Source organism: Pristis pectinata, chromosome 22, assembly GCF_009764475.1.
Source record: "Pristis pectinata isolate sPriPec2 chromosome 22, sPriPec2.1.pri, whole genome shotgun sequence".
Taxonomy (NCBI): domain Eukaryota; kingdom Metazoa; phylum Chordata; class Chondrichthyes; order Rhinopristiformes; family Pristidae; genus Pristis; species Pristis pectinata.
In genome coordinates, this window is record NC_067426.1 from 24012430 (window position 1) to 24040270 (window position 27841).

Genomic DNA, 27841 nt, shown 5'->3' on the forward strand with positions numbered 1-27841 from the left:
ATAAAAGCCTATATTTGTACCTGACTTTCTCCCCAAGATTCCACTGGCTAAATGTGGATTGTTCCATCAGTAAATTCAACATACAGTAAACTCTCAGCCGTCTGGCATCCATGGGGAATGGGGGTGCCAGGTGCATGAATATTCCAATGCATGAAAACTTCTCAAACATTACTGTATAATCACACACACTAGTATTCAATGCATAAACCTTTAAATAAATTGCCAAACTGTACATCATTTCCTCACCCTTTTAAGTAACAATGTTTTACATTGCAATTCTATATTTTAAGACTAAACATGATTAATCTAAAATACAGCACAAATAAATCAAATGAATGACTGTACTCACCATCACATGGAAGGGCCAAATCTCCAAAAGAGGATGTTGCTGCTAATCAGCCTGCAACTGCACTGCCCTTATGTATAAGTGTCAATACACTAAAAATGCCCTTTCACACACATTCTGCATAACACTTGAAATAACATTCACTATTTGAGCTTATTTTCTTATAAAACAAGCTCTAATATTTGCCAATTCTGGATGCATAAATCCTAGATTAAAAAAAAGTTTACTGCATATTATTATTTTAAAAGGTACATTGCTTCTATTGGTGAGCAAGAACACCTGTTGGACCACAATTCTTCACCTTCTATCTGTATCTGCTTCGTAGAGCAGAGACCAGGAGGCTACCCAACCCACCGTGTTTGTGCAGGCTTCTAAAGAGGAATCCACATGATACTATTGCTCATACTTTCCCTATATCCCTGCAATATTTTAGTCCTTCAAGTACTTTTTGAATGCCACTATTGAATCTGCACTAACCATCTGACTTGACACTGCATTCTTAACCAGTTGCTGCAAGATGAAAAGAATTTCCTCAGGTCCCCAATGGATTTTTCAATTAAATTTGTTTTCGCTTGTTATTGGCCCTCCAGCAAAGGAAACAGTTCGCCTTTGGTTACTCTTTCTCGACCCTTTTTTCACTTTAAAACACCTTTATCAGATCCCGTAGCCTCCTCTGGAATAAAGAGAGCAATTCCAGTCTGTCAACACAACTTTAATCCCTAATCCCAAGAATGACTCTTGTAAATTTCTCCTGCATCCTTTTCACAATCCTCACATCCTTCCAAGTAGCATACAGAAGAGAACATAATGCTTCAACTGGAGCAGCGCCATGTTTTGTACAAGTTCCGTATAACCTCCTGAATTTTGAGCAAGCCTCGATCTATAAAGCCTGGATTCAACTTCATTAACTGTTTCTTAAACACATCTTGAAACCATCAAAGTTTAAGCATCTCCACCTCTCCCCCCCCACCGTTCCCAGTTAAAAGTCTACCTTTAAAATATGGTCACTCCTCATTCCGCCGGTCAAAATGAAACTCTGACTACTTTCTATAATGAATGTCACCTTCCATTCCTTCAGCCTACATGTATCTTCATGGTTCATAATCATTTTCCTGTTTGATATATTTCCACTTGTCAACTGCGATCCTACTGAAGTAGCAGCAAACGTCACTTTAAATCTACCCTCAGTCCAAAAAAAACAACAGCCATTCTCAATAACTCTTTCATTTCTTGGCTAATTTGAAAGAGCAAAATCCGATGAGCTTTATTTTGAGAGAAAAATAAATAGGCTGCGAGGGCGAGGAGCAGTGAGAGAAGAAAGAATGACAAGATAAGGAGAAACAAACCATAATGACAACATAAACTGTTGTGGAGTGTTTTGGCATCCATACGTTTCAGAAAGTAGAGGCAAAAATCTATTTTTGAGAAAATGACTACTAATTGAAGTGAACACAAAAATCAAACAGGAAGTTTTAATATCCTATGATTTTTGACACAAAAAGTACAAATGTTTTAATTACTGTCATCTGCTGAGAGATGGAGGTAGAACCTTTCATCATTCTATCTCCTTTATAAGAAAAAGGTCAGAGGTGAATTTTGAAAACAAACTGATCATAGGTTATAGCACAGGAAGCCACACAAACCATCACGTCTGTGCAGGCCTTACACTGCAGCAATCCAGTTAGGCGCAATCCCAACTCTCTCCCGAGCCCTGCAAATTTCCTTTCAAATAATTGCTCAGTTCCCTTTTGAATGCCACAACTAAATCTGCCTCCTATGCCCACCGTCACAGTGCATTCAAGATCCTGTGTCAAGAAGTTTTTTCTTCCCCACATGGCACTTTTGAAAAATTGAAGGGGAGGTACAAACAATATTTATTTACTTTCCAGTAGTCAATCAAGATTTGTTTTGAGCACACTATTTAGTAATCCCTTTTCAAGTTCTCATCAGAAATACCCTAACCTTCTTGCAGCTGTGCTAGTTCCCCAATACACCACATCAGATCCAATTGTACACTATGTTAACCTTGGGTATTTGAAAATGTAAATGTCAAAAATAAACCTGAACTGGCAATCCAAGGTGAGTTAGTGCCAAAATGAATAGCATGAAGAGCTTAAATTATACTTTATATTTATACTAAAATTGCTAGCTGCCTTGAAGTGAAAAAAATGTCAAAGTTTGAGTTCTTGATGACTGTTATCAAAGAAGTTTGTCAGAACTACTGAATTCTGATTGCACTCTTATCACTTTCTCATCATCAGGAGCCATTGCTCTTTTCAGCTCAGACACAGAGTTAAAAGATTTGCCACTCTCAGCAAACCTTATACTGCAACAGAATCCTTATCACTGGTCACTCAGTTCTCAATAGAGCTGCACATGTTACTACAAAATAGAAAGCAAGCACAGAAAATCAACAGCAAGCTAAACCTTAAATCGCTTTCTATTTGACAAAATGTTGAAGAGGGTACCAAAGAGGCAAACTGGCTTAGAACATGATCCTTTCACCTCTGGGACCTCGACTTCCAATCTGCTCAGACAGATAGGATGAAAGTCTTCTGGCTGTCCCAGGGGTAGCAAGGATCAAAACAGAATGACATTTTGGCAGTTGAAATGGGCTTCCCGGTGGATTTCAATTCATGACACAAACGTGCCTTCAGATCAAATGCTAAATTTGCCATTCTCACCCAGAACAATAACAAATGGAAAGGCTACAAGAGAAGACATTCTCTCTGGCTAATTTCTAGAGACAGTACCTGTGTAGTTTGGGTGCATACATTTAGTGTGCAAGGAGCTTCAGTATTTTTTTCTAAACAATCTCCCAGGTAAGTGTGGATCCTATCACAGGACAAATTCTCCATTTCAGCAAACTTCACCTCAAATGACCAAAGTACCCATATAAGCATTTACTCACACCAGGGAATACTCACTTTATGATAGAATGCCATACCCTTATTCAAACAAAAAGGATTTTTATGGGTGATGTATGTTTTCAATTAAATAGAACAATCTGTTCCTGTTCCAAATACATTCACTCTTGAATTGTTTTTCTCTGTACTAACAATGGACCATTGGACAGAAGTGATGATAGCAGACTTCGGGTCTTTCATGCAATACAAGTCCATTTGTTTCCAAATTCTTGCACCAATTGTAAGTCACGGTTTTAGCCTGGCATATGCCACTGTCAGATTGGTGAAGGAATTAAAAACACACCCCAGGAATATGCAGAGCAGGCAGATCATGATGCAGTCAATATACAATGCTAATTTGATAAGGGCTCTTCCAAACTGCCACAACAATCCAGCTAACACAATGCATTTAGTGCATATGGGAAATCTGGTTTTAGCAATAGGAAGTACCATCAACTCTCAACCACCTTCCACAACCTGATCTACGCAATGACTTGCAGGTCTATTAGCGTTTGGTTGGAATGAGTGTTGATTGCTCATAAGTGCAGCATTTGCTATCATAGAAGCGCTAACATTTTCCAGACATCTTGCAGTGGAGATTTATATTTCCTTGTGAACTATTACCTTTTGCCATCTGTTGGAGACAAGGATGCATAGGTGACCAATCCCTTCTGTTGGAAGACAAGGATGTATAGGTGGCTAGTCCTCTGGGTTTTTAAACAAGGTGGGGACAACGAGCAGAGGCCTACAGAGGAGAAATGTCTCTCTGCAGAGAGAAGGGGATGGGTAGAGAAAATACACATGTTTGCACTACCTGCCTTTCATAATTGAGAAGGCATTGTGCAATAAGGGACAACTGAAATGCAAGGAAGAGAATTTGGCACAAGTGTATCATCTTCCACTATCACTGCTTTGCAGTAGCCATGGTTTCCAAGACTACTGTTCCCATTATTGCCAGCAATCTCTCCTCCGGGTGTGAGCCAATGGGCAGGTTCTTGACCACCATCCAGTCAGCTGATGCTGATGCCAATGCCGTGCTTTCTTCTACTGCAAGAGACAGTGAAGTGAATTTGAAGGTCTTCCAATGTGTCTGGGTGACCTGCCTGCCAATAAGTACAAGCTTTGAGATGTGGGTGTGCAAAGTTGTGTAATCAACATGCGAGGACGTGTTGAAGCATTTGAAGTTAGAGTATCCATTGACTGAGTGTTACTGGGCAGGTGATGGGACAGTACTACATTGCACTACTTTTGGAGGTGACTGGTAGGATATGGAATACGAATCTACTTCAGCTATTTGACCACTTGCAAATGTCATTACAATTCATTTGGTATTACTTTCATACCCTTGAGATTTAAACCCTCACTTTCACCTCAGCTGTTGCCTTCTCACTTTACTATTTGACAGTTCCCTATTCCTGATGCTCAAAAGACCTCTCCCCATCATCAACCTCATCCACCAATGTTTCCAAAGCAGCATCCAAAAATCAGTGTCTCACTCACTGCATCTGACATCTCCTGCAACAATACTCCACCTGTACTGGGTGCCATGAAGCATCTCCCTTTTAGAGCTGCACTACTAGATTTCATCATCTCTAGCTAGACTGAACTTGGCAAGCCATTCTCAAAAGGGAGATATCTGGTAGGACTACCTACAGACTGTACAACAATAAACCAGCCTGGTTAATCACACATCACTAATCTCACAGCTGTTTTACTGGGCAATACAATTTAGCCCCCAATATTTTACAATGTGGCAGTTACATTTTCTATGATAAAATCAGTTTAACAAGTGTGTGGTGGCACTTAAACTCTGCTTAAAGTTCTCTTCACTAAATTTGTAATACTGGATATATGTGGTGGTTGTAAAATGCACTGCCATTTTAAAAAAAAATCACTTGCCTACTATAGTGACATTATATACCTTCATATCTCAGGTATCATTAACTACCTGCATTAACTCATCAACTTTACCACACAAAGGACAGAACTCTGAGGTAGGAGCAAACAGAGAGAAACATTGGGAAGAACAGCATCAGAAGCAACTGTATCTCACAGAAATAGCATTTTATGCCATCATTGGTGATATCCACTCATTATATTTTAGCTTGCTGCCTCGGTGGAATTCCTAGAACCATTCTTCTAACATTAACTGCAACATGAGAACATGCAGTGATAATCTTCATGATCCTACAGGTCTTCCCCCCACCCCCAAAATGTTTGCAGAGAGAACCATGGTTACTAATCAGTGTAATCAATGCAAAATGTGTTACTAATTAATCCAATAGGAATTTCAAGAAAATGTCCTCTACTCAGAGTGGTTAGAATGTAAAACTTGCTAATCTAGGGAGAGCTGAAGCAAGTCACATAGATGCATTTAAGAGCAAACACAGGAGTGAGATGATGCTCACATGGAATACAGCTAGCAATACTGAGTGGTTGGACCACTTGACCAGTTTCTGTGTTGTATCCCAGCCTTCCATTCATTGGTGCAATCAACCAAAAAAATGATCAGTCTTTCAGCCCTCCCCCAATGTCTACATTCATCTATTGAGTAGCTGAGTCATTCAGACTAAGACAACCTAAATTTTAAGACTCACCCTATGCGGATTTCACTGATCTCAGATGTGGTAACAAAGGGCACAGCTTGAATAAAAGGAAGAAGATATTGTTTGATCTGTACTTTCTCCCAACAGCTTGGTCTGGTGTTCACAAGATGGTGGATTCCCAAAACCCCACTATTAAGCTTGCTGTGTTAGAGATAACAGTTCCAAAGTCCACCTCAGACTCCTGTCTCACTACTCCCCTACTCCACTTTATACTGGCCATCTCCCTTCTCCACTCTCAGTGCTGGTGCAGGGTTTTGACCCGAAACATCAGTAATTCCTTCCCCCCCCCCAAGATTCTGCTCGACCCGCTGAGTTCCTCCAGCAGATTGTCGTTCCAAAGTCCATATCGACTCTGCAGGTCTCCATAGCATTCCACATTTTCTGGGCATTGTTGTGAAAGATAGAACCCTGTTTTATTTTGGATTTCATACATAGCTTGAAAAGGATATGACTCATTGGCCATTTAATGTACTGTCTTGGCACAAAACACAGTATTAAAAATTCATGTGACCTATCTCAAAATAGGACCACCTGCAGTGAGAACTACAGACACTGACAAAAGAACTGTATATTTAGTGACTGAGCTATTAATCAGCCAGAACTATGCTATGAAGTGCACTATTGCATTAAGTGAATGTTAAGTAAGTATTCAATCACTGTCCTTTTATTAGGTACTGTTAATGCTTTGATAGTATAATACCCTCTAGATTTTAAAAGCCCCAGCTCCCCACAGCAAGATCTGTCCCGACTCCCTTAAAATCAGCCTTTTAGTTACCAGTGGATAAGCTTAAGTGGATTTGCAATGTTATCACCTTGGCTACAAGAGGACAAGGGAATGTGTACTCTGACACAAGTTGCTCATCTCCTGGCAGCTCAAAGCCTCTCTAACAAAGTTCAAGTAAGGAATACAATGGAGCATTCACCTGAACAAGTTCAACATTCAGGACGCCAAACACCAATGTCTGAGTAGTGCTTTGCCAATAGTGTCCTGCCACCACCTGTGCCATGTGGTTTCAATGCACAATGTATCCAGAACATACCAGAGTGACCCAGCTTATTGACCCAGCCTCCCTGGTCTCATTAACATAGTCACCTCCAATCAACAAAATTGGAGTAGCACCAGCAACTCCACATCCCCCACCAAGTCAGTCGCCATTTGTTAACGTCATTTCTTTATCACTGCATGGGAACTCTGTGCCTCATGTTATTAATTACCATTAATTCAAGGACAACAATGGAGAAGACAGCTGGGAGCATCAATTTTTCAGGGTTATTATTGAGGAGAAGCAGTCAATGTAGAGTTACCATCATTTGAAAAAGAAATGAAAGAAAAAGCTTTCCCTAATGTTCAGAGCTTTCTGAATAAATGGAAATAGCATGTTACAGTATCAAAGCATTAGCATCATTTCAGTCAAATAGATCCACCCTTGTTATGGTGGAAGCTTCTTGTAAATGCCAGCAGATTGCAATAAATGGCAGAAACTAGATAATACTGACCTCCACTCAACATTACATTCCAGTGTTGCCAACAAGACACAAAGGTAACTTCTTCATCATGCATCCCGACTATTTTAAATTCAGTAATCTGAGCCATGGAACACAGAATACAAGTCTCTGGTTCCCATTCTGAACTTTTGATCAGGAGCCACCCCTTTAGTTGTGCTTATTTTATAAAAGTGCTGCATGAAGTACAGATATTTTCCTATTTAGTGCTGGATGAATCCTCTGCTTTTGCCACTATTCAAGAATTCCTGGGGGAAGTCCACGAAGGGCTAAATTTGTCAGTATTTATTTCAGGCCACAAAGTCCGTGCTCGCCAGAACCGCTGCCAAGCCAGAGGACTGTCCTAATTAACCTTCAAGCCTACTTAACTTCAGACCAACAAGCTAGGATATCACTGCAACTCCTGATGTACTTCCAGAAGTTCAGATGGAATAGGAGCCACTGGAAGGGTGGGAGAGGGTCAACAGAGCACCAACAATTTGTAGTTTTAAGAGGAGCACTCCTGCTTCACAACAACACAAGACCAAGAGCAGGACACCTGGCCTATCATGCCTGCCCCACCATTCAATATGATAATGGCTGGTCTACACCAGGCCTCAGTTCCTCCTCTGTGCCAGATCCTCACTGCCCTCAATCCCCCGATCTTTCACTGCACTTCCAATGAGCTAGCCTCCACAACTCACTGGAGCAGGGGATTCTGGAGATTCACCATCATCCACAAAGAAATTCCTACATACCTCACTCTTAAATGATTGACCCCTGATCTTGAAACTGCTCCCCTTGTTCAGGATTTTCCCCAACACTAGGGTACGGTACTAGGGCAGGCACGGTAGTGTAGCAGTTAGCGTAACGCTTTACAGCGCCAGTGACCCGGGTTCAATTCCGACCACTGTGTCTGGAGTTTGTACCTTCTCCCCATGTCTGTGTGGGTTTCCTACGGGTGCTCCAGTTTCCTCCAACATTCCAAAGATGTATAGGTTAGGAAGTTGTGGGCATGTTATGTTGGCGCCAGAAGCGTGGCGACACTTGCGGGCTTCCCCAGAACAATCTATGCAAAAGATGTATTTGACTGTGTGTTTTGTTGTACATGTGACTAATAAAGATATCATCTTATCTTTAAATATAAAGAAAAAAGTTACCTGTCAGTTTCTGTGGTAGTCTTCATCAGTCCCTTTAATGACTTAGATAAACAGGCCGTGTTTGCCCTATTAACAATGTGGAACTGTTAGACAGCTAGGTTGACCTATGCCTTTTCATAGTAACCATTGGATCAGCAAGTGCACAGCTGTGATAAAGTTATATTTGCATGTCTATATTCTGTAGATACCTTGCCTAATATCCAAAGAGAGATAGTACAGATGAGTAACATAAAACGCAAGTTTTATGTATGCCGACTCTCATTTCACACCTTGTTGCAGTGAAGATGCTGACCCATGCAATCCTAGTGCCAAGTGAGATTGCTGCTTCTTCCAAGTCAACTTTGCCACTTCCAGAGGAGGCACAATTGCTATAATGCAGAAGGCAGAATATGACTGCAGCTTCTCCATATTGCAAACCATTTGACTCTATTTGACACGTTTCTATAGTACTCTGGTTACAGACAGCCACGCCCACTTTGGAATGCTTTGCTGGATAAGGAACTCTACATGGAAAAGGCCTCAGTTGAATTCTGTCTCTGCTACTCATTGTCTAATTGACCCCTTTATTCCAAAATATAGCTCTGAAAACATACAGTACTTATGAAAAATGTCACAATCACATTTCTCACTGACAGCAGAACTCAGCTTCCGAGCTGCTAACTGAGCAGCGAGAGACAGTTCCCGTGACTCAGAGTTAAGGACATCTGTAGTTCTCAAATGTGACAGCTGATTTTGACCAACTTGCCAACAAAAACCTTGACAAAAATTACCTTCATTAAGGCAATGATATTTGCAAAAAAAAAGTCCACAAACTCTCAAGGGTCATGCAAGCTCTCGGAGTGGCAGATTAAGATTGTATTAGTTACTCAAACCCAAGGGAAGTTAGGTCTAGGAAATGCTAAAAAGGACCTTTCGCTGTAATCCAAGATAATGAAACACATGCCACCTGTGAATCACAAGGGGCAAGTGCTTCTGAGTCACCGCAATGCATGCTGTCAATCAACTAAGGCAGAATGGAAAAATGTAAATCGTCAATTAGGACAGGTCAAAGCTGCAACTTCTGCAGCATAACAATGTGCAAAGCCCTTCTGTAAAATATCTTCATCTCCTTGTGCTCTTTAGTTCACCACCTCAATCAGATTCTTGATAAATTTGTTTCTCTTGTCAATGATCTGTACACATTAAATCATAACACACATTCAGAAAAAGCTGACAATTGCCATTCAACTCATGCCAACAATTCTTTTTCAGTCAAGATATTAAACCAAAGCCCTATCTGCCCTCTCAGATGGATATAAAAGATCCCATGGTACTACTCCAGGATGATTGGAGGACTTCTGCTTGTGTTCTTGCTGATATTTATCCTTTAACCAGTGCCTCTAAAAAAAAGATTATCTGGTCATTATCTCACTAAATTTACCCACAAGCTTCTTTACAAAATCTGTGTGTGTGTGTGTAAACTGGTAGCCAGCTTTTCATTTTACAATAGTGATTACACAGTCAACATCACAGTGACTTCAATGAAAAGATAATTCACAACTCTATTTCATGCCCCATTTGTGTTGAAGCAGCATGTAAAGAGGAAGGGCTGCCTTCGTTGCAAAGAGTAATGCAATTGGATTACCAGCATCTAGACCCTCTTCTTGATGACCATTAACCTATTCTAAAGTCAAAATAGGGGCTTTGGTAATGTTTGCAACCAAAAGTCATGTTTTGGCTCTAGGCTGGGTGAAATCAATGAGATGAGGAACAGTAATGTAGATTTTAAACACCTGGTCTGAATGAACTTCCCCCAATTTCATGATTTTGAAGGTTGGCAGTGGTGCTGGTGGTCCAAATCCATCTCCTAATACAAAAAGAACTGAGTACTAGGGCTCCTCACACCAAGAGTCTCTTCCATTGGGAAGTATAGAGTAGCACCTAATAACTTGTTGATATTACAGCACTCCCTGGGACACAACTCTGGCTTTAGAGACACTGAAAAGATTCTGAACTTTGACGTTCAGGTAGAAATTTCAAATGTTCAAAATTGGTAGCACAGTGGATAATGAAGAAAGTTGTGCAAGGTTACAACAGATTAACTGAGAAAATGGGTAAGGGAACGACAGATGGAATTTAGCTCGGACAAGTGTACAGTGATGCACTTTGGGAGGTTAAACCAGGGCAGGACATTGACTTCCATGGGTAGTGTTATTGAACAGAGAGACCTTGGTGTACAAGTACATTGTTCCCTAGAAATGAGAAAATAGGATGGTGAGGAAGGCGTATGGCATGCCTGCCTTCATTGGCTGTGGCATCGAGTACAAGAGTTAGGACATCATGTTACAGTTGTACAAAACGTTCGTAAGGCCACAATTGGAGTACTGTGTGCAGTTCTGGTTACCACACTATAGGAAGGATGTGATTAAGCTAGAAAGGGTGCAGAAAGGATTCACAGCAATGTTACCTGTATTGGAGGGCTTGAGCTATCAGGAGAGAGAGGATGGATTAGGTCTGTTTTCCTGAGCAAAAAGCGGCTGAGAGGTGACAGGAAAGTATATAAAATTATGACAAGCTTAGGCAGGATATATAGCCAGTGTCAGTTTCCCATGGTAGGGGTGTCTAAAACTAGAGGCTATAGATTTGTGAGATGGAGGAGGTTTAAAGGAGAGCTGAGGGGTAAATTTTTTCCATACAAAGAGTAGCTGGTATCTGGAATGAGCTGCCAGAGGAGGTGGTGGAGGCAGGAACAGTAACAACAATCAAGAGGCATCTGGACAGCTACTTGAATGTAAAAGAGAATAGAGGGATATGAAATTAATGCAGGCAAGTGAGATTACTACAGAGAGGCATGATGATCAGCATAGAAGCGGTGGGCTGAAGGGCCTGTTCCTATGCTGTACAACTCTGAGAAGTGTATAGTCACCATGCAAGAAACACGACGCTGGCTTGGAGATGCAAGTAAATGTTAAAGAGACGAGTCTAAAGAAGATTTTGACTGTCAAGGCACACTAAGGCTGCAGGCATTTCCAAGGTCACGGTATACTTTGAGAGACAAACACCCATGGAATCTGGAAGAAGTGTTGAACAGGCTGGAAAAGGCAGGCTTGTGTTTAAAGTCAGTGCACTTTCCTGTTCAATGAAGTAGTGTACTTGAGGACACTGTATGGATGCTGAAGGACTACATTCAGTTCAAACAGTCAAAACAATTATCCTGCCACAGCTAATGTAACTGAGCTGAAGTTGGTCTTCAATTATTATAGTAAATTATTGCCAAATCCAGCAACACTCTTAGCTCCATTGGACCAACCGCAGCTAAGGGATGTGAAATGGAGGTGGATTGAAGCTCAAGAAAAAGTTGTAGTGCATACAAAATATTACTGCAGTCTGGTTATGTGCTAGACCACTTCTCCACAGTAAGTTAACCTTAGCCTGTGACACATCACAATACGTTGATGATGCAGTGTTGCCCCATCAGATGAGAGAAGGCTCTCAAAGCCGATAGGGTTTATGTCCAGAACACTGAAAGCAACGGAGCAAAATAACCATCTGAGGAGGAGGAAGGTTTGGCCATCACGTTTGACGTGCAGCAATTCCACACATACATTTATGAACATCACTTCACCATTTACATGGACAACAAACGAATGATTTCTCTCTCCATGAAGTGAGCCAGTCCCTCGAGTAGTTTCCCATGAGTTTGAAGATGGGCTTTCACCTTGAAAGCATGAATATACTATTGTTCTCAAAGCAGGAACTACATGGAAACAGAGATGGTTCCAGTCAATCAATGCTAGGAGTCAATTGCAGAGACCACAGGACCAAGTGCTGATGATGGATCATCTTGACACTTTGTCTGTGAATACTGTGCAAAGCAGACAGTGGACAGCAAAAGATCCTTTGAGAGATTTGTGGGTTCTGGGAATCAGGCAGGACAGAGCCAAAGATCAGATCACTTATGATCTTACTGAGTGACAGAGCAGGCTCGAGTGGCTATTTGACCTACTCCTTCTCCAATTTCACACGCTCTTATGAAAAGCTGCCACAATAAAAAAGTATCCGGGGGGAGTTCTTTCATACCTTTCTCTGACACTGCAACAACAGTTCTGAAAATTGCTGATACTTTAACCTTGCAATCATCAGCAACTCTTGAGAGTTTTTCTTCACAACTTTATGAGAAACTGAAACTACATTAAAGGGTTGGTACCATTAGGTGGTAGCTTCTTGCCTCTTCAATCAAAGTGTTGCTCATTCAACTCTACAACAGAAATTGAACATTTACTCTTGGCACACCTCTTCAATGGTGTGCCAGCTGAATTGCTAGAGCACTGGCTTTTAGATGCAATGTTAAGCTGAAGTTCCAGCTTTCTGTTCTGGCAAGTACAAGAGGCATTTTTGTTTTTGAAAAGACCAAAATTTTCTACTCTATACAACCAACATAAAAAAAGTCAACTTTAAAAACCTACTTGTTCTTTTTTTTATTATTATTTGTCCCTTAATTAAAGTCTCTCCCTGAAGTAGAGGCACTAAAACAATAAGAGCCAAGTGAAGTGGAAGATTGTTTAATCATTTAAAGATGTGGGCATCATCCACAAGACTACCATTTATTCTCCCTCCCTAATTAACCTCGAGAAAGTGGAGACAAGTTGCCTTTCTGAGCCACACAAAATTGTCTTATGAAGGCATATGCAAATTATAAGTTTCCTGCAGGTGAAAGTAAGACAGGTTGCTTTGAATATCTGCAAGTAGCTTTATTTCTAAATGGGAGTTAAAAATGTCTGGCAAATAATACACAACTCAAACCACCATAAACAAAGTTAAACCACACCATTGCATTCCATGCCATTTTTGAGTTCTTGAGCCAATGAAAAGCCAGGACAAATACAGAGTCTGAAACAAATCAAGTTAATTATGTCATGCTGAAAATGTCCTTGCCAAACTGTTTTCAACATATACGGTAGTGTAGTGGTTAGAGTAACGCTTTACAGCACCAGCGACCCAGGTTCAATGCCGGCCACTGTCTGTAAGGAGTTTGTACATTCTCCCAGTGTCTGCGTGGGTTTCCTCCGGGTGTTCCGGTTTCTTCCCACTTTCCAAAGACATACAGGTTAGGAAGTTGTGGGCATGCTATGTTGGCACCAGAATTCTCAAATTCTGTCTCCTGCAGACAACAACCTTTTCTCCCCCTCCCATGAACTACCTGGTAACTTTATGAAGGAAATAATTCAATAATTTTCAGAGAGCTCAAGTCTTAGAACAGATAATGTACATTACCAAATTCCTGCACTTTGAAATCCTGTGCTGGCATGATATAGACAATCAATTTCAGAAGACAGTAAAACATGTAACACACTGTATTATAATTTAGACAATAGTCAAAAATTGATTTAAACACACAAGTGAAACGAAACAAATTATGTACACTAAAGATTACTACAGAAACTAGCCGCCTCTGTAAGACAGAATAGCAAGGAGTACACTGGCTGCTGTGGCAAGTTACCGTGTTAACTGCAGGTCTCAGCATACTCAAATATTAGCCTTTACGTCACAGTTTGCTGATGATCAGCCAGTATCTTCAGTCTGCCTTTCCACTTCAGATGACCACAGATGGAGACCATCGAAGACATCTTCAAGAGGCGGTACCTCAAAAAAGCAGCGCCTCAAAAAGGCGGCATCCATCATTAAGGACCCTCACCACCCGGGACACGCCCCCTTCACGTTACTACCATCAGGGAGCCTGAAGGCCCACACTCAACATTTCAGGAACAGCTTCTTCCCTTCCACAGTCAGATTTCTGAATCGTCCATGAACACAACCTCATTATTTCTCTTTTGCACTATTTATTTATTTTTGTAACTTATAGTAATTTTTATGTCTTGCACTGTACTGCTGCCGCAAAACAACACTTTCATGGCATATGTCAGTGATAATAAACCTGATTTTGATCACTCAACATGAAAAAGGCATCTTAAAAAAGCTTCCCAAAAAAAAGAGGAGCAACAGAAATTTAAAATATGCGCCTTCAAACTCAAAATAGTGCCAAACCTTATTCCAGCAAAATGTTTAACTGTGGACGCACAGATGCTGGAATCTGGAGCAACAAACAATCTGCTGGAGGTACTTAACGGGTCAAGCAGCATCTGGTGGGGTGGAATTGTCAATGCTTCAACCCAAAGCATTGATATTTTCTATCCCACCCCCCCCCCCCCCCCCCCACAGATACTGCTCGACCCACTGAGCTCCTCCAGTAGATTGTTTGTTCCTCTAAATGTTCAATGCGATTGGTTTTCAGTGGAACCCTTCCTTTGGGTCAGAAAACAAAACCCCTTCTGGTGTTCCCGTGTATCAAATCAAGCTTCACCATTTTCTGAGAACAAGCCCATCTTTTAATCTTTTTTGTACGATAACAGAAAGGGACTATGATGCATTAAAAGCAAAATGCCAAATTATTGTTATACTTGTATCATAACCAAATATCACAAATCCACTGCAGAACTAGAGCAAATAGAATGAACACACTGAGCTGTGGAGATAAAAAAAATTACTCACACATTACGTTCTATAACACCGTAGGTAAATGACAAAAGATACATGACCTCACCAAGTTATGTAACATTTTACCTTGCAGCAATTAAATGACAAATTGATTCAGTAAAACCAACAATATCATAGTGATGGATAATTCATCACTGCCGAAACATACAAGACCCTGAGTGGTCTTGATAGGGTAGATATGAAGAGGATATTTTCTCTTGTGGAGAAATCAAGAACTAAGGATCACTGTTCAACAACAAAGAGACATCTATGTAAATCATCTACGAGGTGATTTTTCTCCCAAGGGGGCAATGAGATTTTGGAATTCTCTTCCTCTAAGTGGCTACTCCTGCTCCTAATTAGCATGTTCTTATGTACCATAAACATCATGCACTCTTAACTCCCAGCCTATTTACAACCAAAGCTAGAGAAGACTTAATAAATTATGTACTAACTTATTCCACAAGTTCCAAATGGCAAATGAGACTATCAATTAACAGGCAAAATGAAATGTTTTTGAGATTATTTTCAACTTGCAGGACAATGTAGATTTTTTTTTGTTAAGCCGGTGATCCACTAACTAAATAAAATTCTCATAGATCCCATTTCAAAACAGCAATTCTGTTAAATGATCATTAAATACATAGAAGACATGAATTATAATTCTCACTGAAAGAGGAGTTCCATCCTAGAAAGAGCATTAAAAATATTTTTCCATGGATATGATGGAAATAAAATCAACTATTTTAATCATTTCTTCACAGTAATGCATATATTAGTCAGCATACTGCATGCACTTCCTGTAGGAACCATGCTTACTGCATGCCTACTCTCTAACCAGTTAGCCTGCCGATAACCTCAAAGCAAATCACGGCACATCAGAACTGCAGAAATAATGAACATGCATATCAAAAGCAAGAGAAACTTAAAACAAAAAAAAAATCACATGCCTAAAAAGGAATGTTTAACATGACAACACTACGTTTTGATGAAAGGTTGTTGGCTTGAAGCATCAACTTCATTTCTCCTCCCACTAATGCTGCCTGCTCTGCAAAGTATTTTCTGAATGTTGTTTTTATAACATTCCTATTGAAATACTGTTTTAAACATCAATAAACTGATGCACTGAACAGTAAGAAAATGGCAAAGTATGTGCATATACAGAAGGTACAACATTGTTTTGGGTTACATGTTTTTTTTATATAGAGCCATTGGGACATTACATGAGCACTAGAGAGGATCCTTTCATCAACAGCTTGTCCCATTTTCTCCTCCACACTCTGGAATGTGCAAAACACATGCTGAAACACAAATTCTGACAACCATCTCACACCTTTCTCAAGTGGCCATTTCTAACATGTGAGCCCAAGCAATGACATGAAGGCTTCCTGTTACTGTGGAGCCCCAGTACATCTGCAGGGCATGTAGGACTTCTACCCAGTAGAAAGATGCAGTCATTGCCAGGCCTGTTTTTCTAATGTATTTTAGAGAAACTTGTTAAAAAGGTGGAAAGGAGGATATGTTGATCAGCTGAAAGGAAGTTAACATGAGGCATAGACTTGAAGGGCCAAACAGCATATTTCTGCTTGACAAATCCAACATGGTCCTGAGTGTTCCACTCTCAGACTGCACAGAATTATTTTCAAATTTGGCTCCTACACAAGTGATTCAGTTTTGGCACATTGAAGGACTGGCTCCTCTGTTCTTATCAGCAGTCAACTTACTCCATTAACACCATCGATTCAAGAGCACAAGGCAACAAATGATAATACTACAGAAACAGCATGGAGTGAATATTTATGTTGCCTGGATAATAAAGTGCAGGCAGAGGAGTTTATGAGAGGCTTCAAATAAAAAGAGAAAAAAAATCGGTGAAGCTATTGAAATTGCAATGCTCAATTAGCCAGTGTCCTTTTAACCCAGTGAAGGGGCACATTCCCATCTCATTATCACAATTCCAGGGACAAGCAGCACTAACCAAGCAATTGTTAGCCACTCTGTGGGCAGCTAGCACCATTTGAAGCCAGCTACTGCTGAATGAAGCCATTGAAACATTCACAATCCCCATGCTGCCAGTGCTCTCGTCGTCACCTTTCAGCCAGCTTGTTCAAAGAGCTGATGCTCACGGTGCAATCCAAGGGTAGCCCACCCAATCCTGGAGTGGCTCAAGGTCATCTGTAGCTTCCTCCACAGCAAAGGACCAGTTTAGCTGCAGCTACAATGTAGGAACAGTAAAACAGACAGAAGCCAGCAACTAAGGATGAATTGCTTTTAACTCTGTACCTTCATTCCAAAGGATAGTTAAATACAGTTCTGCATAATGATTTAACTGTGTCTCATACTCATCAGCAAGATCATCAAATTCTAGGATCTTCACAAACATAAAGAAGGCAAAATGGAAAATGTGGTGAGGAGGAGGATATTTGTTTTAATATTTTATACACACACTGAACAGGGGCTTCAATGGAAGGTCAGCATTTGATGATCATCCTCAGTCACCTTTTCCTGTTGTGGTAAAGGTATGTGGCAAAGGTAATCCTAGAGTGCAGTCAGCTGGAGAGTTTCGACCCATCGACAATGAACGGATAGTGATAGATATCTGGGTCAAGGTGATGCTGCCTAGGAGACGTGCCTGGGGATGCTGGTATTCCCAAACACTTCCTATTTTGTTCTTTGAAGTGATAGAACTTACAGGCTTGGGAAGTGCTGTCAAAGAAGTCGTGGCAGGTTTCAGCAATTTATTTTGTAGATGATGCACAGTGAGCCAGTGGTGGAGGAAGAGAACGTACAAAAAGGTGGAACTGCGTGTCAATCAAGCAGGCTGCTTCATCCTTGATGATCTCACACATCTTGTACGTTGTTGATCAGCACTCATCCTAAGAGAGCACTTCACTGCACTCCTGTCTTCTACCTTATAAATGCTTGAAAAGCTTTTGGGAGTCAGGAGTTCAGTTAGTTACTTCAGACTACCCATATTCTGATCTGGGCTTGCAGCCACAGTAATTAAGTTTCTAGTCAATGGTAATACCCACCTGACAAGAGCCAGAAAGTACAGCCCACCTCCTCCACTTCCTCCTGCCATACAATGGCTGCATCCACACAGACAACACTCAGGGATGATGCAAAATACTACATAGCAAGAGATCTCCTCTGGATTGTCCTGCTGTGCCCCAGAACAATGATATCAGTTTCTCCAATAATATAGCTGGCAACATTGATACCAATATTAGAACTCTCTCTCTTGCTCCCCATATCCTCACTGATGTACCAGTTCACCTTTACCCCTCAACATTCCTCCACTGCCAAGGCTAGAATATTACAGACACAGCAAACTGATGCAAAACAACTGCATTCTGCAAGGCCCCCAAGTGTATGAAGTTACCCATTAGGATTATCTGCTTGCATACAACTTGCACATTTATACAAAATTCTTTCCCATTCCAGTGGAATTCAGTGCTGTGTATTGGGGACTTTAAAGGTGATGGGGCACAAGCTAACACCACCTATGCCATTGGGAAGACCACATGCCCGTGAACTCACATTAAAAACGGGAGGTTGTGATTCAAATAGCAAATCAGCACATATATTACAGAGAGGATGGCATAATGCAGCCTAATTTCACAGCTCAGTTGGTTTTGACTCTGTTCTGATTTTTTGTGAGCTGCATATATTTGATTCAATTAAACAAGTAGTATGATTGCAGTGTGGGTAACAAATCATCCAAATCAAACACTTTATTACATCAGGCATTTTAATACAGAAGAGCCTTTGTTCCTTAATCCATTGGAGTGGCTGTTTGATAAACCAGTAATGAACTTGGCTACTTTTGGCAGATCATCTCCACATTCACCTGGGCATTCCAAAATAAAAATTGGCACAGATGCTGAGATACTGAATTGTTTACATCAAATTTACATTACAGTTACTGTCCTTTTAGCCCAACAGCGTTTATACTTCTTAAACAGCCTTCTGACAGCTTATTTACCTCACCCGATCAACATTTCTATACCTTAACACCTCAACCATTGTAAACACATTCTTACCATTCATTCAGCTAAGGGTTTGACTTGAATTCCTAATTGGATTTATTGGTGACAGGTTTAACTCTGGTCTTTAGTGGCACACTGTGCACTTGGAAACATCTTCTCTATATCTCCCTGTCAAACATACAAGTTTCAAAGACCTCGATCAGTCTCTTTTCTAGAGAGAAAGACACCAAGTTAACTCAATCTGTCATATTTCTACACTGTGAATTTCAGTATCTATTTTTTGTGCCTACTCCATTGCCTCCATGTCTTTTTTTTTGTAAAGACTGAGAAACTTACTCTGCCTTTACAAGGTCCTATACAAGTTTAACATAACTTTTCCTAGATAGCTTCACAAGTTCATCCATGAGCTGAATGCATTACTGAAGTTAAATATGGATTCAATTGCCTACTTTACAGTAACAAAGAACCCAGATATTTTCTGTGCATTGGAACTCACAGTGCCATTTCATTCAGGATTTGCAAATCAGTGAAGATGTTGCGTCTCGACACAACACAGAATAATGACAGCTTGGAAATGGTACTTAGTGGACCTTCGTTTCAGTATCAATGCTCCTCATCACCAAGGAGCAAGATGTTCCAGTGGGCTGGGAATGGCCATGCATGCCCATTGTCTTGTGCTTACATGAAATGCCACACTGCTGCTCACCTGCTAAACAAGCCATCACTGTCAAACACAATCGTATGTCAGTTGTGGCCAAGGTTCATTGCTGGTTACTGCTGGGTTAGCAAACCTGTGTTGCCTTTAAATTTCTCACATAAAAATAGCCTTTGTCACCCATTGGTCTTCTCATTTCAGTGAGGCAACAGGTTATGGTTATGTAATTTTTGTTTTGAAAACTCTACAAAATTCCCAGAAAGTTCAAATCTCAGCGAGATTGCAAGTCTCAATTTCAGTATTTTTTAAAAAATCTAAAAGGAAAAAAGTTGGTATCAGTAAAAGTAGTTATGTCACCAAAACCCAGCTGGTGTACTGATGCCCTTAGGAAAACCCTACCATAAAGATAAGATATCTTTATTAGTCACATGTACATCAAAACACACAGTGAATTGCATCTTTGTCTGTGAATCCAATCCCCCAAAGTGGTGAACACTTTGCTTACAAAAGGCATCTGGACAGTTGAGTCATGTGTAACTGAAAGAAAAAAAGGACAGCCACTTTTGAGTAGTTAAGTAAGGAAGGCTGCTCCATTCACAGAAAGAATGACTGGTGCAGGAAACAAATGTTATCAGTGGGTCAGTCACACATGCTCTTCTGAGGTTAGGCTGGGAGAAGATCTTCTCCAATCTTGGGATATTTCTGCTATTGTTATTGACATGGAATTCAATGTACATCAATAAAGAAGGGCAATAGCAATACTCCAGTAAATCATAGGCTGGTGAGTCTTACATCAGTGGGAGGAAAATTATTGGACAAGATTCCCAAGGACAGGATTTATTTGCATTTGGAAAAGCATGGACTTATTTGGGATAGTCAATGTGGCTTTGTGTGAGCAACACCCTATTTCACAAATTTGTTTGAGATTGCTGAGCGTATGGCAGAGGATGTTTGAAATGTGGACTTTAGTAAAGCATTTGACAAGGTCCCTCATGGTAGGCTTGTCCAATAGATTAAGTCGCATAGGATCCATGGTGAGTTAGCAAGTTAAATACAAAGTTAGCTTGGTCATGGAAGACGGAGGATAGTGATGGAGAGGTGGTTTCCTGATTGGAGATCTGTGACCAGTGGTGTTCAGCAAAGATCAGTGCTGGGACCTCTGTTGTTTGGGGTATATATTAGTGATCCAGATGAAAATGTAGTTGGTCTGATTAGTAAGGTTTGCAGATGACATGAAAATTAGTGGAGTGGTGGATAATGTGGAAGATTATCAAAGGATATGGAAGGACATGGATCAGTTGAAAATCTGGGTGGAGAAATGGCAGATGGAATTTCATCTGGACAAGTGAGGTGTTGCATTTTGGCAGGTCAAATACAAGAGGAAGGTGTACAGTAAATGGCAGGGCCTTTTGGAGCATTGATGTACAGAGGGATGTTAGTGTGAAAGTCCATAGCTCCCTGAAAGTGGCAACACAAGTAGTTAAGAGTGGTAAAAAAAAGGCACAAGGCATATTTGCCTTCATTGGTTGGGGCACTGAGTAGAAATATTGGGAAGTCATGTTGAAGCTGCATAAAACTTTGATTAGACCACATTTGGAGTGCTGTGTGCATTTCTAGTCAGCACACTATAGGAAGGATACGGAGGCTTTGGAGAGGGTGCAGAAAAGGTTCTCCAAGTTGTTGCCTGGATTGGAGTGTGTTAGCTGAAAGGAAAGGGCAGACAAACTTGGATTGTTTTCTCCGGAGGAGTGTTGGAGGCAGAGGGGCACCCTGATAAAAGTATATAAGATTATGAGAGGCAAAGATAGGGTGGATACTCAGAGCCTTTTTTCCCCCAGGTTGGAAATGTGAAATGCTAGAGCGCATAGGTTTAAGATGAAAGGGGAAGAGATTAAAGTTTAAAGGAGACAAGTTGTTTCTTTTCTAAATAAACACAAAAAGCAATGGGCCCCTCAAACACTCTGCCGGGGAGGTGGTAAAAAGTAGATACAATAGCAATACTTCAGGGATTTAGACAAACACATGAACAGTCAGGGAATAGAGTGATACAACCATGTGCAAGCAGATGAGATTAGTTTAGATTGGATCACAGTCAGTGCAGACATGGTGGGCCCAAGGGCCTGTTCCTGTGTTGTACTATGTTCTATGCTCAAATGCACTAATGTCTCAAAAATCTTCACTCTTCAACAGATGAAGCACAGAACCTTATCAATCCAACTATATCTAGACAAAATCTTCAATTAGATGCACTTCTGAACCATTTTCCAAATGCTCTCAACATTTCATAATGTACAAATTATTCAAAGAGGGTCATAGATAATTTGATACTTCACACAGAAACAAAAAGTAGTTGGGCTAAGTGATTCTTGCCTTTTTAAAAAAATATATTCATAATTTAGTAAAATTGAATGGTATTCTTCAGTTGCAAAGATAAACTAAGAACCTACTGAAAAATCTGACATTCAAGACTCCTATTATTTGATGGCTTCATATTGGTGTCCCAGGCATTCTATTATAATTAGAGGCTATTTGAAAACGTCATGTTCGAGCTAATGCATAGACATGGCAGAGGAAGCAAAAGAAGCTATTTTCAGATCCCATCACGCTTCCAAACTCAAATCCAAGCCTACATGCAGGATTTCTGGCACTCATTTTTAATTCTAGCCACACAATATTGCAAAACTATTCATGCAAGGTCTTATCACACTTTATGTTCAAAATTATTTTACCATATAAATCACTTAACAACAAAGAAAAAGATTAGATTACAATAAACCTAATCTGAAGTACCACAACTCCTTGCTTTGTCAACAACAGGAAAATAGCATTCAAAGACATGGCTGCAGCTCCTTGCCCAGTGAACTCAGGATTCTGGTTCTTCAGAGGGAGGCACCAGGTGTCACTCCTTCAACGGACTGAAATGAGAAGACTTGCAGTTTTGGCACACCGCTCACAACTTCACTGGCAATATGTTTATAATGCAGCATTCTTTTAATGTGGAATTCACCAGGAGAGTGGCAAGAAAAATCTTTCCTTGCTTTCTGCCTTCCAGCCCCATGAATTAAACACATTAAAACACTTGCACTAGGGGAATAGAGTGATTAATGTGGTAGCAAATGTGGAAAGTTGCCATTGTCATTAAATGGTTTCAGGCCTGTGAAAAGATCCCTTCCTCTTTTTTTGTAATGGGCATATTAGAAGGTCAGGGAAGGGGAAAACTTCCAAGAAATAGGAGGGCAAAAATACTGTAATTATAATGGGTAGGATTGTTTCTAATATGTCTGTGATTGGTGTTAAACAGGCTCCCCAAATGACCAAAAAAATATGCATCTATACAGCATATCTCACAACTAACGAAGTACAAATATTTATTCTGATGAAGTGGGGTTAGAGGGCAAGAGATAATTGTACCAGGCCATGCACACATTACACATTCCTCATTTTAGTCAAACATTCAGTCTCCATTTTAAATATGATTATTTGTAATAGTAACACAAAGCAATTTGGGATGCAGGGAAATAGAATTGGTTGGTGCAATTCTATTTGCACCAACCAATTCTATTTGTTGGTTAGAGCAGCAGTACAATCTAAAGTGCAGGTAAGTACAAAACAGAGGGATCACAGAGCTGCTGTAGTTTGGGAGTTTGCATGTACACAGGCAGTTTAATAATTATGATCATGGGAATTTAGAATAGTTTAGAAATCATGCTTCAGTAGCACAAACACATACCTAAAATGTTTAAAAAAATCTTTTAACTGTTGACTTACTAATACAGGCCAGTCAGCCAACTGGGTCCATTGCAGCTCCAGCAGAACAATCCCAATCAGAACCATCCCTGTGTAGTCCTACAACTTATTCTCTTTCACATTCCCATCAATTCCCCCTTGGTTTCTTTTGCCACATACCTACACAAGGGGGAATTTCCAGTGACCAATTAACCTACCAACATGTCTTTGGAATGTGGCAGGAAACCAGAGCATCCAACAGAAGCCCAAGCAGTCACAGAGAATGTGCAAACTCCACACAGACAACATGGGAGGTCAGGATCAAATCGGGATCCCTACAGCCAAGAGACAGCAGACAGTCAAGAGACAGACTGCTGTGCCACTGTGCTTCTTGTCCGTCAACCTCATAATTATAAATTTCTATGCCCATGTTCCTTGTCCGCATTGAAAAATTGTTTCAAAGAATCCCTTGCATGGTTTCAAGACTTCCAAAAACGAATTTCAACCAACGAAGCACTTTGGAGGTGTGGTCATTGTTGAGATGCAAGACGCCTGACAGCCAATCTGAACAAGGTAAACACTGAATGCTGATTATGAAACCTGTTGTCATGATCCAATTTAAACAAATTTATTTATGATCTATCATCTACACACACACACATACATACACACACACTTTGTTCTCCTAACACTGGAATATTGATTAGGGAATTGCTGAGGCATGACTGTATGTGCCAATTCATGAAGAGAAAGAAGTTGTTTATTTCCAATATTAGGAGAGACCGACATGCAATCCTGGCAGTTTGTATAACAAATATCCAATCCACAATGTCAGCTTTATTACAACTGAGTGCAAATTGAGAATCCACCCAATGTAGTTTCAATTCTAAACAACACAAGTCTTGAAATTAGAGTGCGGAAAGTGGACCGAGAACTCTCTCCTCTCAAAGTTGCCACGGTGCAACAAAGGCTCACAATTGCCTCCGATATGCACCTCAGCCATCTTATAAGGTTCTACTGAAAGAACTGATCCAGTGAGAATTGATAATTAGCCAAAATCTTCTCTGCTCCCAGTAGGAGGGCAAGTCAGATCCATTCCCAAAATAGTTATTTTGGAAATCAAAGAGACACCAAACTCAAAAGTTCTTTTCAGGCATTACAAACCATCATTTAAGTCGGGAAGCAAGTTAACAAAAAGTATATATATTTAGCAAACAATTTTTCATATGTCTCACTGCAATTCTATTGTCAATGGTAGGCTCAACAACAGTTGGAGACAAAGCACTTTCCTGGACATCATTATATGGTTGACAGGATAGCATCACCTTAACAAAAAAAATCTAATAACACAATTTTATCTTTCCTATCCTAACTTTACTCAGCAAGATTTAACAATACAATTCCAGCAGAAGTTTGCACTGTGATGTAAAGTTTCATCAGTGTTTATCAGCAACAAATTCCCCACCCTATCTGTAAACTCTATGCTTGAAGTGACAATAGCTTTATAATTGTGCGGTAATGAACAGCGAATGCTGCAGAAAGACAAAAGAAAACCTTCCCCTAGTGTACTCACCTATTTTCAAGTTAGCTTGCATCTTGTAAATAGAGGCGTTTAATATTCCAGCAGCAAGATACCAAATAATCACTACAAACTCATTCTAATCTCCTCACAAATACCACTACCACATTTGAGAACCCGCCAATTTTGTGTTTCAATAATCAAAGCCCTCAGAATTTTCTTCATTTAGTTTTCAAATTCAACTGACAACTATTATTTTGAGGTACCAACTCTTCCTGTTCACGATCTCCGCAAAAATATTTCCCCTCTCAATTTTTTTAGGACACACGAAAACAACAAAGAACGTTAATATTAATTCTCAGGAGAAAGCTTCTGCACAAAACCAATATCTCCATTTAATTTCTGTTTATTGCAGTAAATAAAAGCACAATATGGAGACTATGATCCGCAGATCTCTAAGAAAGGATTATCTGGGGAAAAGAATTCTGTTTCTGTTCTTTCCACTTAACAGCAGACAGGATCATAATAAGCTTCAGAAACCCACTGAATGCTTGGTTACAAGAAATTGAATCACAGCACGTGTCACCATCTCCTTTCAGCACACTCTTACCGAAATTAAATGCCAGGTTAAAAGGAGATAATTTCAGCTCGATTGGATCTTTAATTCTCGAAAATGATAAATGCCGCTTAACAATTCCACATTTAATTGCAAATGTTTAATTATAAATTTGTCCCTGCTGTGACAATACTACAAAACTGAAGGGACATGCAGCAAACACAATGCAGACAATCCCTTCAAATGGAGCTACTTTGAGGTGTTTGCAGCTAAACCATCCTTACTAATCACACTACGGATCGCCCCGCATCCCCACTACGATAAAACTCATGAAACAGCAGCACGGCAAGTGGCAAAGCGAAAACACAAGCCTACCTTGAATTTCATCTTCCATTTCTACTGAGATAATTTGAAAGGCTGTCGAACGCTAAGTGCATGCGCCGGCAAAAAAACATTGGTCTTATAATCAAGGAATTTGCAGCACAGTATTATCAAGTCAGGAAATACTAGCTGGGAGGGGGAGGTGGGTACCACACCAAGGATTTTTCCACAGTGAGGAGACTGTCGCTTACCTCGTGCTGGAACACTCTGAGCCTCCTTGCGTTTACAACCCTAATTCCACTCTCATCCCTGCGAGGAAAGCTGCTGGCTGCGGTGAGCTCAAAACAACAAATCCTCCCTCGGGGGACTTGCTAAATAGGTCTTCCTAACCTCCGAATGGTTTGACTTCAACTCGGTGACAATTTGTTCTGCAGCTGCACTGCAGCGGATGGGTTAGCACCGGTCCATGTTTCACAGTAACAGGCATTAAAATTACAAGGAGCGGAGTGCGTTCGAACCTGCAGCAACGCCTTAGGAACAGCACCGCAACGTTAAGGCATTGGTGCTAACTTACAGCCTTGTCTCTAACACACCACATCCGGCATCTTTGCTGCTCGCCTCTGCTGACAATTCTTTATTTTTGCGCTAGCGAATCCATTCCTGGTTTAGAGTCAGGCATTCCAGATTCCAGCAACACCATCAGATGCTCTGGTTGCCATATATGGGCATTCTCCTGTGCAAAGGATTTTCATAACAGCTAATAGTTCCATCAAGTCTAATCTATTTATTAGGCACGCAGTGTGCCAGATGCCGCGTTGCATTTCACCACGGCACTTCTGTAGAGGTGGTCAGGGAGCAGAAGGAAAATCCTAGCCTGCAACCCAATAGGTTAAAAGGGAATTCAGTCCTCTCCCTTCTCTTTTGTTGCTTGCACTGACTATCTTAGACGTTGCTATCTTTTTCGACGCTGCTCCTTCCACTCTAACACTGCTGAAAACATTTGAGCTGGACCTAATGTCCAGTGTGCCATACTACCATCATGCAATTTAAAAAAAAGTGCTTCACAATTAACACTGTAACTGCAAAAGTGTCGGAAGACCAGTGGGAGCTAGAGTGAATCACGTGCCACTGGAGAAACCCAGACTCCTAGTGAATAAAGAATGACTTCACTTAATTTCGGGCGGACTTATTCTTTTGTAATGGGATATTTATGAAGGGGAAAACTTATTGCTGCAAATATCATCAGCTGCATGGGGTTTCTCTTTCCCTTTGACACCCATTATTTACGTTGGGTGCAGGTCATGTAAGCATGGGAGAGGTGTAGACAGTCAGTCTGGTCCACTCCAGCACTGCCTCTATTTCTCTGCCCTCTTGTTCCCATTTTGTTTATCATTATAACATTTCAAGTTTGAAATCATTTGCCAATATCACCAAAATTTAAATGGTCCATCATCTAAGAAATCTTAATTAGTCACATGTACATCGAAACACACAGTGAAATGTGTAGAGTGTTCTGGGGGCAGCCCGCAAGTGTCGCCATGCTTCTGGCGCCAACATAGCGTGCCCACAACTTCCTAACCTGTAGGTCTTTGGAATGTGGGAGGAGACCAGAGCACCCGGAGGAAACCCATGCAGACATGGGGAGAACGTACAAATTCCTTACAGACAGTGGCAGGAATTGAACTCGGGTCACTAGCGCTGTAATAGCGTTACGCTAACCGCTACACTATATGCCTGCCCTCATTGATCTCATTGATTATTTACCATATGACACTGTGAAGTACTGCAGCACTTCCTGGTTATTTAAATGTGCTTATATTTATTCCTGAATTAGGGGTAGTTTTTAACAGCAAGCTAATGCCCTCGGAGAATTCCGTGAAGACTGTTTAAACCAAGGAGTTGAACAAAGGGAGGAGAATGTTTTATTCTGCCAAGATGTTTCTATCCAATTAGCCTCTATATCTGACATTTCATCGTCTGCCACTAATGATACCCACAGCTGACTAACATACAACTTCCCCTCAACCATCCTGCACTCTCCTGAGGGTGCTTGTTGCACGAA

At 40.6% G+C, this 27841-nt stretch overlaps 1 protein-coding gene across 1 annotated transcript in view; it reads right to left on the bottom strand.

Annotated features, from left to right (window-relative positions):
• LOC127581607 (disks large-associated protein 2-like) overlaps positions 1-26343 on the bottom strand; it is a 464246-nt gene extending 437903 nt beyond the window's left edge. The window contains exon 1 of the mRNA XM_052036111.1: positions 26031-26343. The gene's annotated coding sequence lies outside the window, so the exon portion shown is untranslated. The remainder of the gene's footprint in view (positions 1-26030) is intronic.
• Positions 26344-27841: the final 1498 nt, after the last annotated feature.